Source organism: Caretta caretta, chromosome 2, assembly GCF_965140235.1.
Source record: "Caretta caretta isolate rCarCar2 chromosome 2, rCarCar1.hap1, whole genome shotgun sequence".
NCBI classification, from domain to species: domain Eukaryota; kingdom Metazoa; phylum Chordata; order Testudines; family Cheloniidae; genus Caretta; species Caretta caretta.
In genome coordinates this window covers 172,198,749-172,213,975 of record NC_134207.1, presented here as the reverse complement: position 1 = coordinate 172,213,975, position 15,227 = coordinate 172,198,749, and the positions used below count along the sequence as shown (strand labels likewise).

Sequence of the window (15,227 nt, the reverse complement as noted above, 5' to 3'; positions counted from 1 at the left end):
GCTGATGACACGAGCAGTTCCAAGATCAATTCCCCAAAACAAGACTACCTAGATTAGCTCTTTATCACTTATAACTTCCCCCTTTTTATGTGTGACTCATAGCCCCTTTGTTTGATACATGCTACAAATGTATAGGTACATATTGCAATATCCAAACTTTTCATACTAATACGGTTATTACATCTTACAGTTAAAACACTGGGTCAGACAAATAGGATATTATGCTAAATGTTAAGCAACTAATCTTCCCACTCTCAATAAACTACATTTGCTACTCTTGGTTACACATCTTAACATTATTATTACAAATTATTCTTAAAGCTTGCTCCAGTTTTGGTTCACGTGACAGTAGGCCCTTTGGTCTAATGGTCAACAAGAATGTCTGACATAGCATCACTGAGTATAAGAATGTTTGATAAACTTTGTGATGTTCCCCTTTAAAAAGTTTAAGACTGTCATGATAAAGTTTTCTGTTCTTATGATAAACAGAGCCTGACAGAATCTTCTGCTTTGGGTTGTGTAAGATCAAAAACGTTAGAATGAACTCAGTGTCACAGCAGTTGCAAAGTGTAATTCACTAGCAGTCTCCAGTGATCAAAGTGGTTTATTATTAAATTTATTTATATCTAAAGTGGAAATAGGTGTCATAATGAAGCAATGTGACAACAGGCATCTTGGTCATCATCAGATAATTACATTCCTGCAGGGTTACAAAGCACTAAGAAGAAACATTTGGTTCTTAGCAGGTAGCTAGATGTTTTTCATCTTAGCTTTTTAAGTGTTGTTAGATCTTGGTACATCTGCTCTTCAAACAATTAGCTGTGTGTTAACACCAATAAGCCCACTTCTTGGAATGGCCCAAAAAATTTTTAACACATTCACACAACAAAAAGTACATTTGGATAATGCATTAGGAGATAGAGTTATGGAAAATAATTATCATTTTTATTATGGTAGCACATACAGGCCTCACTATTTTAAACAAAGGATTTTTATTTTAGCATTTATCACAGGTGCCAGCTTCCTCCTTTCCCCGGGGGTTCTCAGCCCCAGGCCCCGCCCCCACTCCACCCCTTCCCCCAAAGCCCCAGCTCCACCCCACCTCTTCCCACCCAGTTCCACCCCCTCCCCCGAGAGAGCCCTGTCCCCGCTCCTCCCCCTCCACCCAGTGCCTCCTGCACTGCAGAACAGCTGATCACAGTGGGCAGGAGGCACTAGGAGGGAGGGGGAGAAGTTATTCAGCAGGAGGCACTGCGGGAGCTGGCTGCTGGTAGGTGCTAAGCACCCACTAATTTTTTTCCGTGGGTGCTCCAGGGCTGGAGCGCTCATGGAGTTGGTGCCTCTGGCATTTATGACATAGTTTACTAGTGGTAGGTGTGCTGCTGATTGCTACATTGTACGCTGTCAGTGCCTTGCTCTCAGTCTGCAAGATGTCTGACCACTATTTCCTGGGACTGTGACCCTCCTATGCATATGTATTAGTTTATTAATATACTCAGCACACCAACTGAGGTCAGGGCCCTATCTTGCTAGGCGTAGTACAAACACAAGAAGAAAGTCCCTGCCCCAATTAGCTGCAGTCTAAGGTCACATTTTGTAATTCACTGCTTGTGGTTACAGTTAATTGTGGGATAAGGATCCAAATAGATAGCCCTGACAAAGGTTGGGAGAAACAATGTATTTTCCCTATTTTACAGCTATGGGAAACTGAGGCACTGAGTGATAAGTAACTTGCCCACGGTGATGCATTAAGATAGTGGCAGTACCAGCGACTGACTTGAGATTTCTTGAATCCCTGCCCAGTGCCTTAATCATAGACCATCCTTCCTTTTAAAGTAAAGATCTTCACAAGTTATTCTGGACGTTTGATCTTCTTAGCTGTGAATTTCCCATGTTTTTGCAGATCTGTGTCACACAATATAAGCTGTCTGAAATGCTGTTTTTTCTTTCCTCTCTTTGTCTTTATATTTCATTTGAAACATTTCTTTACTGTACTGAATTTAAGGATGACTCTTTGGTGCAATAATTTCTAAACTTTTGAAAAGTAAGATAAGAGAAAGGAAACCAATTCTGTGTCTTGTTTGTTTTGAGACCCCCCCCCCAGTTCACAATTGCTTCCATTTTTTTATTGTTTTTATTACAGGTTATTTTTGAGAACTTCCATAGATCCTTATTAAATTTCTGTAAACCCCAATCAGTTTAATCTTTTGGGAATTTTAAAGGACTTTTCAGAAAATGTGCACCCAAGATTGGCAGGCCTTTGCAGTGTTGCCATGTCTTGTGATTTTATCATAAGTGTATGAAATTAGTCATGCTTCTTACAGCCCCAGTTCTCACAATCATAAGACTAGATGAGACTCTGAGGTTAGATTTTTTTTTTTTTTAAGGAAGTTTCTAGCCACTGTGTTTGGAGAGAAAAACGTGTAGATGTGTGTTGCCCAAGTGCCCAAAAAACAGAAGACAAAGAAAAAGAACTTTATATTTTTTAAATCACATCCATTTTTAAACCCGACTAATGATTTTTAGATTCTTTAGATTGCCAACACTGCCTTTGTTAACATTTTTTGAACCTTAAAAAGTTTTGGTTGATTCCTATTTTTTTCCAAAGCCATTTGCCCATCCCTACACAAGAAGTCTTTATCCCTATGATAACTATAATGTGAAAGACATCAGGACAAATTTAGAGTTGGAGTAATTGGGTGCAACTCCATTAAAGTCAATGCAGTTAAGGGGCCAATGACATTACTTCTTTGTCACAAGAATACCTTAAAAATAGATGAGTGTAATTTCTTGTTCACTGTTGAAGCTCATCATGAGAATGGAAGGGAGATTTACTTACACTGTCTTGTGATTTAGTTTTTAGTTTATTTTTGTCGATAGCTTCGTGTTCACATTCAGTGAATTAAGCACGTTCCAGACTTTAAGCACATACATAAATACCTAGCTGAAGAGGTATCAAAGTGCTGAGAAAAGTGAGGATATAGGTTCTGGTACACATAGCACAGTGGTCCCTCGGTGGAGAGCTCATGGCAGAATTGGGACTGTAGTGCTCAGAATGACCTGTGTCTGAAAATGAAAATGTTTCTGTTGATACAACATGATAATACAGACCCCAAAACATAACCCAGAGTCTAGACTTCAGTCTAAGTCTACTTTAGTCTAAAGTAGACCCACTGTATCAGACTCCCAGCCAAACTCCCATTGACTTCAATGGGAGCAGGATCGAGCCTTGTAAGAAGTCATTTTAAACCTAAAAAAAGGCACTGTCCTTCCCCTGCAAAATAAACCAAAACAACAAAAACAAAGCCCTGAAACAAAGCAAATCTTTTGTGGAATTCAACACTCTACCATAGTTCTTCAGCTTTACAGACAGCATGCCTTGTCTCAGTGTTGCATTTTCTTTTTCTTTTGTCTACTGTCCTGAATATAAGAGTGAAATGGGTACTTTCTTATATGTAATGGGCAGTTGCAGAGAGCCAGAATTTTTGGATTCTAGTGAACAGAGGCATTAGTGCTGGAGATCTGGGATTAGATCCAGTATGCTGGGTAAAAGGGCCAGAGTGACACAAAGAGCACCTAAGACCTCTATATGCAGCCTGGCAGGCACTGCCTGACACAGGCAGTGCAGAAGTCAGCCATAAAGCTCCTTCCTAAGGACCTCTTTGCAAGCCGGGGTGTAGGGGACTTGCTAAAGCAGGGATGGTGATGGGAGGGGCATGTAAAGGGCCACAGCATGCAGCTCTGCAGAGATCCCAGGCACAGCGCACCTATAGGGCAAGAGGTTGCCATAACTTAGACAAACGCTCAGGGTGTCAACATGTCGATGGCTAAGAAGTGTACCATGGAATAGTGGAAGTACAATACATTTGCAACATTGTAAAATTGGAATGAAAACCACAGCTTTACCCTTTGTGTGTGTTGTGTATGTGTAACATGGACGTTATCTGTTTTACATCTCTTTGTGGATTTGGGGTTGGGGACATGAGCAAAAGAAGCATTAAAAGTTAAGTATTGTGAACACGCAAAGGACCAATATAAATTTGTATTAGTGTATGTGCCTCTGAGAAATAATATCAAATAATACCTAAGGGCCATGGTCCCACTAAGCCAATAAGATCCTACATCTTTGGAAAACAAATCTGCAAATAGTGCAGAAGAAGATGACTCTATCGTGTCCTGTGACCTAAATTCTCTCAGGTGCCAGCATCAATTTAATTCATAATGAAGTGAATCAATGAGCCAGGCTTCAGAGGGAAATATCTATTGAAAGATCTGCAATGAAGATCTTTGTTATGCAATAGGTAAACCTGGCATCCGTGACCTGAAGAATAAATTATGTGGCACCTCAAGACTAAAACACATGTCAGTTGCAGCAGAATATCAGTAACTAGTTATTTTAAACCCGATCGCCAAGTTCTTTGGGAAAATTCAGAAACTCTGAGATATTAGCCAATCAGTGTATGTGAGATAGTTTGGCCAGATCTTTGGCCCTGTCTCCAGCTACTTTGAGGCAACACAAAACAGCTGGAAAGTGGCCCTAAAAAGGCAACTGAGAATGGTCCTAACAGAGGAAAATTCTTTTGTGACATAGAGCTGAATACCACTGGTCCACACTCCCGCCACAAAAAAAGCATGCAAGCGGGGAGAGAGAGGGCAGGAGAGGGTGATGTCTCATGGTGTTTTGGATCTTATGGCTGTTCTTAGCTATGTTGAGAGCTGTTTAGACTAACAGCTAATGAGATTAGAAACAGAAAAGTGACTGGTTTCAGAGTAGCAGCCGTGTTAGTCTGTTTTCGCAAAAAGAAAAGGAGTACTAGTGGCACCTTAGAGACTAGCAAATTTAGCTGTAGCTCACGAAAGCTTATGCTCAAATAAATTTGTTAGTCTCTAAGGTGCCACAAGTACTCCTTTTCTTTTTGAGAAAAGTGACTGAGAGCTATCTTTCCCTACAGTTCATTTCAGCTATGTTGAGTGTAATCCAGTACCACTGAAGATCTGGCCCATTATGACTATTTGTTTTCTTTTGATGTGATTGTCCTGATTCCCCCTGGCCTTTCACCTCACAGGGTCATTTCAATCTGTGCAGAGTGGGAGTGCAACACTTCCAAATCAGAATGGCAGCATCTTACAGTCACTTTGCACAGCTATAAAAGGACTACACAGGTGCAAGTCAGTGGAGAATCTGAACCTTTTTATTCTGCAATAAGATTTCGGAAAGCAGCTGTGCTTAAAGTTCACCACGACTGCATCACAATGGGGAATCTTACTCACAATGCTGATGATAGCACAGAGATGATCAGGCTGATGTTTGCAGGTTCAGTTAGTTGCAAAAGAATTTTCCTGTGAAAGATCACCACCTCACATGCATCATTAAAGGTCCATCAGCACATTACACCCAGTCATTTTTTAACGATGCCAGATCAGGACCTTCCACCGTTCTGATGGATGAAAGTGATGATGCCAGCCATGACAAGGGGTGCATCATGATCATATGGTTTGACCAGGAGGCATGACTTGTGAAAAATGATTTTCTAAATGGGTTTGTGAGTAACACTGCAAGTGCTGGAAGCCTTTGTGCATCACTGAGTTCACTTGTCATTGACTCAAACATTTCATTGACAAATGTGATTGCACTTTCCTTTGACTCAGCAAATGTGATGATTGACAGAGTAATACAAACGCTGGCCTCTGTGACTATAGCCATTGATCAACGTCACATGTCTTATGCCACTTGATAACTTGTCTACTTCCAAAACGTCTCCCTAAATTGAGGGAGACACGTTGGTTCACTCTAAAGTTAGTGTAAAAATGTTAGTGAAGTTGACTTATCCTTCATCTGTGATGGTAGAATCTGGGGTACCAGGTGGCACAGGGTAATGGGATATAGAGCCTTTCATCTCTGGGTTACTGGGTTAAGTCTAGCTTTATTTGTAGTGACCAAAAGTTAGTTACTACCTAAGGCCTGTGTGGTGCTCTTTGTAATAAGGAGTCTGCTGCTTTCAGCCTCATTTCTAGTCCCAAGGGGCAAATGTCCAGTTCACAGAAACCGCGACCAAAATTGGCAATAATGGCATGCTTGTCGGCATTCTCAGCAATGAGAGAGAGAGAGAGGACTGAATGTGCCTTGAGATGGAATCATCCTCTCACTTGTAGAGATTGTCCTACCAGATCAAAGTTGAGAAACATTGGCATCACATTGAAGGACAGCTTGTTATTGAAGTTAGTGGGAATTGAAGGCACTCAGGTGGTTGGCACCTCTCAGGATCGGGCCTTTAGTGAGGAAGCGCTCACTGAACTTTCAGAAAACAAACCTACAAAGATTACATTGGATGGGGAAAACAGTGTGGAAAGCAGAGGCTTATAATTACTAATAAAATTACAGCTCTCCTGTACCAGATGTAGTTGATGTTTATTCATCTACATCTGGATATACTGATGACCTTCTGTTCCTGCAATGATAAATCCTTATGAACTTCCAATAAAGTCTGATGAAAGTGGAATGTCAGGTTGATTCCATTCATCTCTCTGAATTTTAACAGCTCCTGTCCTTTAGAAGGAGCCAATTTTAGCAAAAAGAGGTCAAAATGCATTATGTTACACTGCTATCGGACTCTGGAATTGCACCGGACTATTCCAGAGAACTGTTTTCAAAACTAAATTATGCCTGTCATTCATTCTCTCTAAAATCTGAATTGCTTTCAATGTCACACGCACCGCTACTGTGCTAACTTTTCCATTTTTAAAATCTAAACTCATCTTTAGAGGTATAGATATTCTCAGCAGGTTTTATTTTAGACTTGCAACCATTCATTACTTGGCCTAAAGAAGTAGGGCTGTTTTTATCTTGAAAATGGAAATCTAATATAGACACTTCTGGGGGGAGAGGGTGACAGTGGGGAGTAATATAAGCTTGAATGGCTGCCTTTGCTGTAATCCAACAATAATTCATTCATCTTCTGACTTTGGGAATTAAGTTCTCTGGTGCATTGACAAGGTGGTTGTTGGTCTTGTTTTATAAAATTTAATTTGAATTTTTTGCTGTTTCATACCCGGACAGTTAATCAGACCACTGCCACCTCACTTTAAATCAGCTAGCATGTCACATGCCTCATTTCAGGCTGCATTCTCCCACCCTTTCTCTCACTGACTAGTGCCTCTCTCTGAGGTGGGTTCCAGTGAAATTCCTGCAGAATAAGTTACTACTTCATGTGAGTAATGGAAGCAGTGTTTTATAGTACATGTGTATATTCCTGTTTTCCCAGTATGAAAGAAAAGAAGGAAAAAACTTGATGAGTTGAGCATAATTGTATGGATACTCTCAATCCATTACTTTGTGGCACAGAGCAGTTTCCCATTCACACATCCATCTTCACTGAAACAGGAGGCTATTCTTACATTTTATTCACATAATCATTTTGATATAAAATCTGTTTTGCTGCAGATGAGGGCCCTGGAGGTTTTTGGTCTGTTGTAATACATAAAGGCGGCCTGACATTGCCGCATTAGTTCTCCAGTGCTGTTGCCTAGCAGAGCTAAAAGCACTGAGGTCTTTTACGTTCTGCTATTGCCATTCTCCATTTCAATGGGAGCTGAATGTAAAAAGGAAATTGCTGGTGCTGGAGAATGAATTTCAATCATGCTAAGAAAGAAGAGACAGAAGGGAGCTGGCTAAGAAAGTGTTGGTAAATGTCACTGCAAGGGAGAAGCTAACAGGCTCACTGCTCTAAGCCCCTAACTGCATGTTATCAACATATGGATCTACCATTCTTAAAAGGGCACCAATCTGTATACTCTGAATGCAAGAGCTGTGTTACATTTATACATACTGGTACTTTGGCACCCTCACATGATCATAAGAACATAAGAACTTCCATAGTGGGTCAAACCAAGGGTCCATCTAGCCCAGTGCCCTGTCTCCAACAGAGGCCAATACCAGAGCTTCAGGGGGAGTGTACAGAAGAGGGCAGCTGGAGTGATCCATTCCTGTCTTCCCCCCCTGGCTGCTGGCAGTCAAAGGTTTAGGATGCTCCGAGCATGGGGTTGCACCCTGACTACCTTGACTAATAGCCACAGAGAGAGCTACCTTCCATGAACTTATCTAGTACTTTTTTGAACCTAGTTCAACATCACAACATCCCATGACAAGGAGTTCCACCTTGTGTGAAAAAAGTACTTTCTCTTGTTTGTATTAAATGTGCGGCCTGTTAATTTCTTTTGGTGACCCTCGGTTTGGGAAAGGGTAAATAACACTTCTCTGATCACTGTTTCCACACCATTCATGATTTTTTAGACCACTATCACATCCCACCTTAGCTGTCTCTTTTCTAAGCTAAACAGCCCTAATCTTTTTAGTCTTTCCTCATGTGGAATCCATTCTATACCCTTGATCATCTTTGTTGCCCTTCTCTGAAACCTTTTCCAGTTCCACTATATCGTTTTAGAGATTTGGGAGACCAGAACTGGACAAGGTGTGGGCACACCATAGATTTATATAATGGCATTATGATATTTTCTGTCTTATTTTCTGTCCCTTTCCTATTTCTGTCCCCTTCCTATTAGTTCCTAACACCCTGTTTGCCTTTTTGACAACTGCTGCTCCACACTGAACTGAAGTTTTCAGAGAACTATCTATGGTGGTCTCTTTCAGCTAATTTAGAACCCATCATTGTATATATGTAGTTAGGATTATTTTTTCCAAGCTGCTTTACTTTGCACTCTTCAATGTTGAATGTTGAATTTTATTTGTCATATTCATGTTTTACTTGGGATTTTCAGTGTTTTGTTCTTGATTCTTACTCAGGTAAAAACTCCCATGAAAATTTAAATCAATCAGTATTTCATATGAAGTTCATGGGAGTTTTGCCTGAGTAAGGGCAGAATAAAAACTGAGCAGAAAGCCATGTAGTGAGTAATTATGGAACAACCCACCAGGACGACTTTGTTCAAATCACCTGACAGTGATTGGCTTATGTCCTGCAGCATAAAAGTTTATTTCCCTAATAATAATAATTAATTAATAATAATTAATAAACACACATGCCACACACACAACTCACAAAACAATTTCTTTTCTCTAATCCTTGTTTCAATCCTACTAAACTCTCAGTCTCTGACATCTTGAGGAAACGTGGTATAACATACTTTGTAAAAATAGTAAAATTATTTACTATGAGACTGCAGTGCAACACTCGGTCTAAGGGTCATCTTTACTGAGAAGTGGGAGAGAGACTCTCTTCTGTGCAAATTAGGAAGTGCACAGATCAATTCAGGGTGAGCAAGACTAAGGGAGAAAGGGGAGGCTGTTTTATTTCATTTAGTTAAATTTAAAACTCTACATTGGAGAATCTTCATCCAGAGCTCTGAATATCCTGGCAATAAAATGAAAAATACAATAAAAAAAGTTCTAGGGTCAATCAAAGTGCCAGTAGCATTTATGCATGCAGTTGTTTTCATGTGAGTGTTGATGTGGGTTGCTTGTGGGTTAATATAGAGCTGTACCCCAAAATATGTTTTATGTATACATTTTCTGGGGTGGTGTTTTGGAGTGTCGGTGGGAGCAGGCAGTTCCAGCACACTGCCCAACAGACACAAGACATTAAAGTTGAAAGAATCAATGGTCAAACAATGGAGCAAGCATCATATGAGCATCATCTTAGTTGGTCTAGCTGGCTGAGTGGGAGAAACCAGTCTGAGGCAAAAGACCTTCCTAGGGCCTATAGCAAGGGCCTTTCAGCAACACGGAAATTAGGGTAAGGCTCACACAGGGAGGGTGGAACTTTGAGAAACAGGAGTTTCTGGGGAAAGGAAAAGGGAGAGGGCAGAGGGAGACTGACACTCTGGAAGGCAAACTAAGACAAGGCTTGGTCCCAAGAGCTCCCAGACTTGTTAGCAGAATGTAGGTCGGGTCTATTCTGTTCCTGGAACTCAAGAAGGAAGCCCATCTAACTTAGCTTGTAATTAAGATTAGATGAGTCTAGATAGATATGAAGGCTGCTTTTTACGCTAAAATTATCTTCTCTAGTGCTCTGTTCCAGTTGTTCAATAAACCTACATGTATTTCGACAGCTGTTCATCACCGTATGGGGATTCCACAAGGGTTCAGTCACCTACACAGTAATAAGTGGCGGGCATAGATGGGGTGTGGTACCCAGGTCCCAGTCTGTGAATGAGAGAACGGTATTCCTAACAGGCCTAGCACCTGAGGGCGGACACTCAGAGAGACCAAAAGGGAAACAGGTGCAAGCAGCTCCACAACCATTACAGTTTTACAGAAGGAAAATGGAGTTGCATGCATAATTATCCATTTGGTTCACATAACTCAGGCACTTTTAAAAATGTAGACCTAAGACTAATGAGCATCCATTTCTTGTACAGCCCCTTCCACAATAATAAAATAACTCAAATGTCTGTTGAAATCATAGAAAGTACCCAAACAGGAACTAATCAATCTGCCTAAACGTGGTACACAGTAATGCCAGACAGGAGTTACTTTCACTGAAGACCAGCTGATACAACCAATCTAGTTGTCCCACACAGGTGCTGCTTCTGTTATAAAGGTATTGGCCACCATGCCCAGCCCTCTCACCTCCCCCCACTACTGATTTCCCCCAAATCATTACAATGTTTTAAACCTGTCTTCTTTTTAAAATACACTCATTCTCCATCCTCCATAGGGACAGAAAAACATGGAAAAAGAAGAGGGACAAGGACTGGAAGAGGGAAAAAATGATCTCATAAAATATCCCCAAGTGTATTTAACCAAAATCCTGTTCCAGTTATAGTCAATTTAAATTCTCAAGGAGTCTCATAAGCACCTCAAATGGCAAGAAGTCAGACTATGCTGCGTTACCAGTAACTTTAGCTATTAAACATACAGAGCACCAACTACACTAATACTCAGCCCGTGCTGACAAGTGGAATGGCAATGTTAGATATGTAACGACCATCCCTCTTTGAATGCTGGTCCCTATGTATATTACACTGCGGGTACACATATGCTTCATGAGCCTAAAGCTGGAGAATTTTGAAAGCAGCGTCCATTGGTCCACACATGCGCCCTTGCTCACCCCCTGACTCCAACCAAGGAGATAAAGGGAAGGGCGGACCGACCTCTTCTCCAGTTCCTTCTCACCACTGCATCATCTGGGTCGGAAACTGGCTTTATTCCTTTATCTGTGGCTAGAGAGAGAGAGAGAGAGAGAGAGAGTTTTAGAAGTTTTTGGGAATTTAAAGTTTTATCTAATAGTTTTTATCTTTTAGTTGGTTAGTTGGAAGCCCCCCCCCACACACACACCCCATTTTGAGTACTGGACTACACCCAGGACTCTGGGCTTCACAATTTGCCCTTCCTATCCATGCCCCTTCTCAGTCAGTGACAACCACCAATATTGCTTCAGGGAAGCCCACATCACGGCAAGGCGCAGTATCTGCATTCCCTTCCCCAGTCATACCTAGGAAGGGTGGGAACTTCACCTTAGGAAGCACCATGAGGCCACAATTGGACCTAGACTGGGGGACCTCCTGTACATTGGCCCGACTTTTGATAAATGCAAAGTAATACACATTGGAAAACATAATCCCAACTATACATATAAAATGATGAGGTCTAAATTAGCTGTTATCATTCAAGAAAGAGATCTTGGAATCATTGTGGATAGTTCTCTGAAAACATCCACTTATTGTGCAGCGGCAGTCAAAAAGGCCAACAGAAGGTTGGGCATCATTAAGAAAGGGATAGATAATAAGACAGAAAATAACACTGCCTCTATATAAATCCATGGTACGCCCACATCTTGAATATTGCGTGCAGATGTGCTCACCCCATCTCAAAAAAGATATATTGGAATTGGAAAAAGTTCAGAAAGGGGCAACAAAAATGAGGAGAGATTAATAAGACTGGGACTTTTCAGCTTGGAAAAGAGACGACTAAGGGGGGATATGATAGAGGTCTATAAAATCATGACTGGTGTGGAGAAACTAAATAAGGAAGTGTTATTTACTCTGTCTCATAACACAACAACTAGGGGTCACCAAATGAAATTAATAGACAGTAGGTTTAAAACAAACAAAAGGAAGTATTTCTTCACACTATGTCCAGTCAACCTGTGGAATTCTTTGCCTGAGGATGTTGTGAAAGCCATAACTATAACAGGTTCAAAAAAGAACTAGATAATTTCATTGCGGATAGGTCCATCAATTGCTATTAGCCAGGATGGGCAGGGATGGTGTCCCTAGCCTCTGTTCGCCAGAAGCTGGGAATGGGCAACAGGGGATGGGTCACTTGATGATTACCTGTTCTATTCATTCTCCCTAGGGTACCTGGCATTGGCCACTGTTGGAAGACAGGACACTGGGCTAGATGGACCTTTAGTCTGACCCAGAAAGGCCATTCTTATGACTTAACAAAGAGTGCACCTTCTGCCACAAGGTTCATCTCAGGCGTGAGGGAGTCTATCCCCACAGATCCCTTGGCAGCATCTTATTGGGAAAGCAGGGAATGGTAGTGGAAGGAACACATAGTTCAAGTGGTCTATCCATGGAAGAAGTAGAGTGTTGTCCTGCAAGTGATGATTCAGGGCTCCTCTGGAGCAGTGCATACTGCACTTTCTGTTTGTTAGGGAGGACCGGGGGAGGGGTACTCCATAGAGTGAAAATATTGTCCAACCATATCAAATAAATGAATCCCAGCTGTAATCTTCAGTTTCAATTACTGTATTTTTCTGTTATAAAAACAAAAAGGAAAAGATAGACATAGCTAGATGGATGCAATTATGTACATAAGTTTGAAAGCAGCCAAGTTATACATGCAGTAATGTATGCATGCACATGAGCAAGGCCGGGCAGGTATATGACTGGCCATTTGCAATTGCATATACACCATGGCCCTGATGTCCCATAACATAAATTGGATTACTGACATGCTTAACGTTAAGCATGTACTTAGTTTCTCTGTTGGATTGGGGCCATGTACACGAACACATACATATGGAAACAAGCAGGGAGAACTGGAGGTCCTGGTGATGTCAAGGAATTATGACGTGATTGGAATAACATAGACTTGGTGGGATAACTCACATGACGGGAGTACTGTCATGGATGGTTATAAACTGTTCAGGAAGGACAGGCAGGGCAGAAAAGGTGGGGGAGTAGCACTGTATGTAAGGGAGCAGTATGACTGCTCAGAGCTCCGGTACGAAACTGCAGAAAAACCTGAGTGTCTCTGAATTAAGTTTAGAAGTGTGAGCAACAAGAGTGATGTAGTGGTGGGAGTCTGCTATAGACCACCGGACCAGGGGGATGAGGTGGATGAGGCTTTCTTTCGGCAACTCGTGGAAGCTACTAGATCGCATGCCCTGGTTCTCATGGGTGACTTTAATTTTCCTGATATCTGCTGGGAGAGCAATACAGCGGTGCATAGACAATCCAGGAAGTTTTTGGAAAGCATAGGGGACAATTTCCTGGTGCAAGTGCTAGAGGAGCCAACTAGCGGGGGAGCTTTTCTTGACCTGCTGCTCACAAACCGGGAAGAATTAGTGGGGGAAGCAAAAGTGGATGGGAATCTGAGAGGCAGTGACCATGAGTTGGTTGAGTTCAGGATCCTGACACAGGGAAGAAAGGTAAACAGCAGGATACGGACCCTGGACTTCAGGAAAGCAGACTTCGACTCCCTCAGGGAACGGATGGGTAGGATCCCCTGGGGGACTAACATGAAGGGGAGAGGAGTCCAGGAGAGCTGGCTGTATTTCAAGGAATCCCTGTTGAGGTTACAGGGACAAACCATCCCGATGTGTTGAAAGAATAGTAAATATGGCAGGCGACCAGCTTGGCTTAACGGTGAAATCCTAGCGGATCTTAAGCATAAAAAAGAAGCTTACAAGAAGTGGAAGGTTGGACATATTACCAGGGAAGAGTATAAAAATATTGCTTGGGCATGTAGGAATGAAATTAGGAGGGCCAAATCGCACCTGGAGCTGCAGCTAGCGAGAGATGTTAAGAGTAACAAGAAGAGTTTCTTCAGGTATGTTGGCAACAAGAAGAAAGCCAAGGAAAGTGTGGGCCCCTTAATGAATGAGGGAGGCAACCTAGTGACAGAGGATGTGGAAAAAGCTAACGTACTCAATGCTTTTTTTGCCTCTGTCTTCACGAACAAGGTCAGCTCCCAGACTGCTGCGCTGGGCATCACAACATGGGGAATAGATGGCCAGCCCTCTGTGGAGAAAGAGGTGGTTAGGGACTATTTAGAAAAGCTGGACGTGCACAAGTCCATGAGGCTGGACGAGTTGCATCCGAGAGTGCTAAAGGAACTGGCGGCTGTGATTGCAGAGCCATTGGCCATTATCTTTGAAAACTCGTGGCGAACGGGGGAAGTCCCGGATGACTGGAAAAAGGCTAATGTAGTGCCAATCTTTAAAAAAGGGAAGAAGGAGGATCCTGGGAACTACAGGCCAGTCAGCCTCACTTCAGTCCCCGGAAAAATCATGGAGCAGGTCCTCAAAGAATCAATCCTGAAGCACTTACATGAGAGGAAAGTGATCAGGAACTGTCAGCATGGATTCACCAAGGGAAGGTCATGCCTGACTAATCTAATCGCCTTCTATGATGAGATTACTGGTTCTGTGGATGAAGGGAAAGCAGTGGATGTATTGTATCTTGACTTTAGCAAAGCTTTTGACACGGTCTCCCACAGTATTCTTGTCAGCAAGTTAAAGAAGTATGGGCTGGATGAATGCACTATAAGGTGGGTAGAAAGTTGGCTAGATTGTCGGGCTCAACGGGTAGTGATCAATGGCTCCATGTCTAGTTGGCAGCCGGTGTCAAGTGGAGTGCCCCAGGGGTTGGTCCTGGGGCCAGTTTTGTTCAATATCTTCATAAATGATCTGGAGGATGGTGTGGATTGCACTCTCAGCAAATTTGCGGATGATACTAAACTGGGAGGAGTGGTAGATACGCTGGAGGGCAGGGATAGGATACAGAGGGACCTAGACAAATTGGAGGATTGGGCCAAAAGAAATCTGATGAGGTTCAATAAGGATAAGTGCAGGGTCCTGCACTTAGGACGGAAGAACCCAATGCACAGCTACAGACTAGGGACCGAATGGCTAGGCAGCAGTTCTGTGGACGAGAAGCTGGATATGAGTCAGCAGTGTGCCCTTGTTGCCAAGAAGGCCAATGGCATTTTGGGATGTATAAGTAGGGGCATAGTGAGCAGATCGAGGGACTTGATCGTC

General features: G+C 42.2%; 1 protein-coding gene across 4 annotated transcripts in view; it reads left to right on the top strand.

Moving 5' to 3' along the window:
* The window catches only part of CNTNAP2 (contactin associated protein 2), a 1,645,619-nt gene that overhangs the window by 1,465,128 nt on the left and 165,264 nt on the right, over positions 1 to 15,227 (top strand). The window lies entirely within an intron of this gene.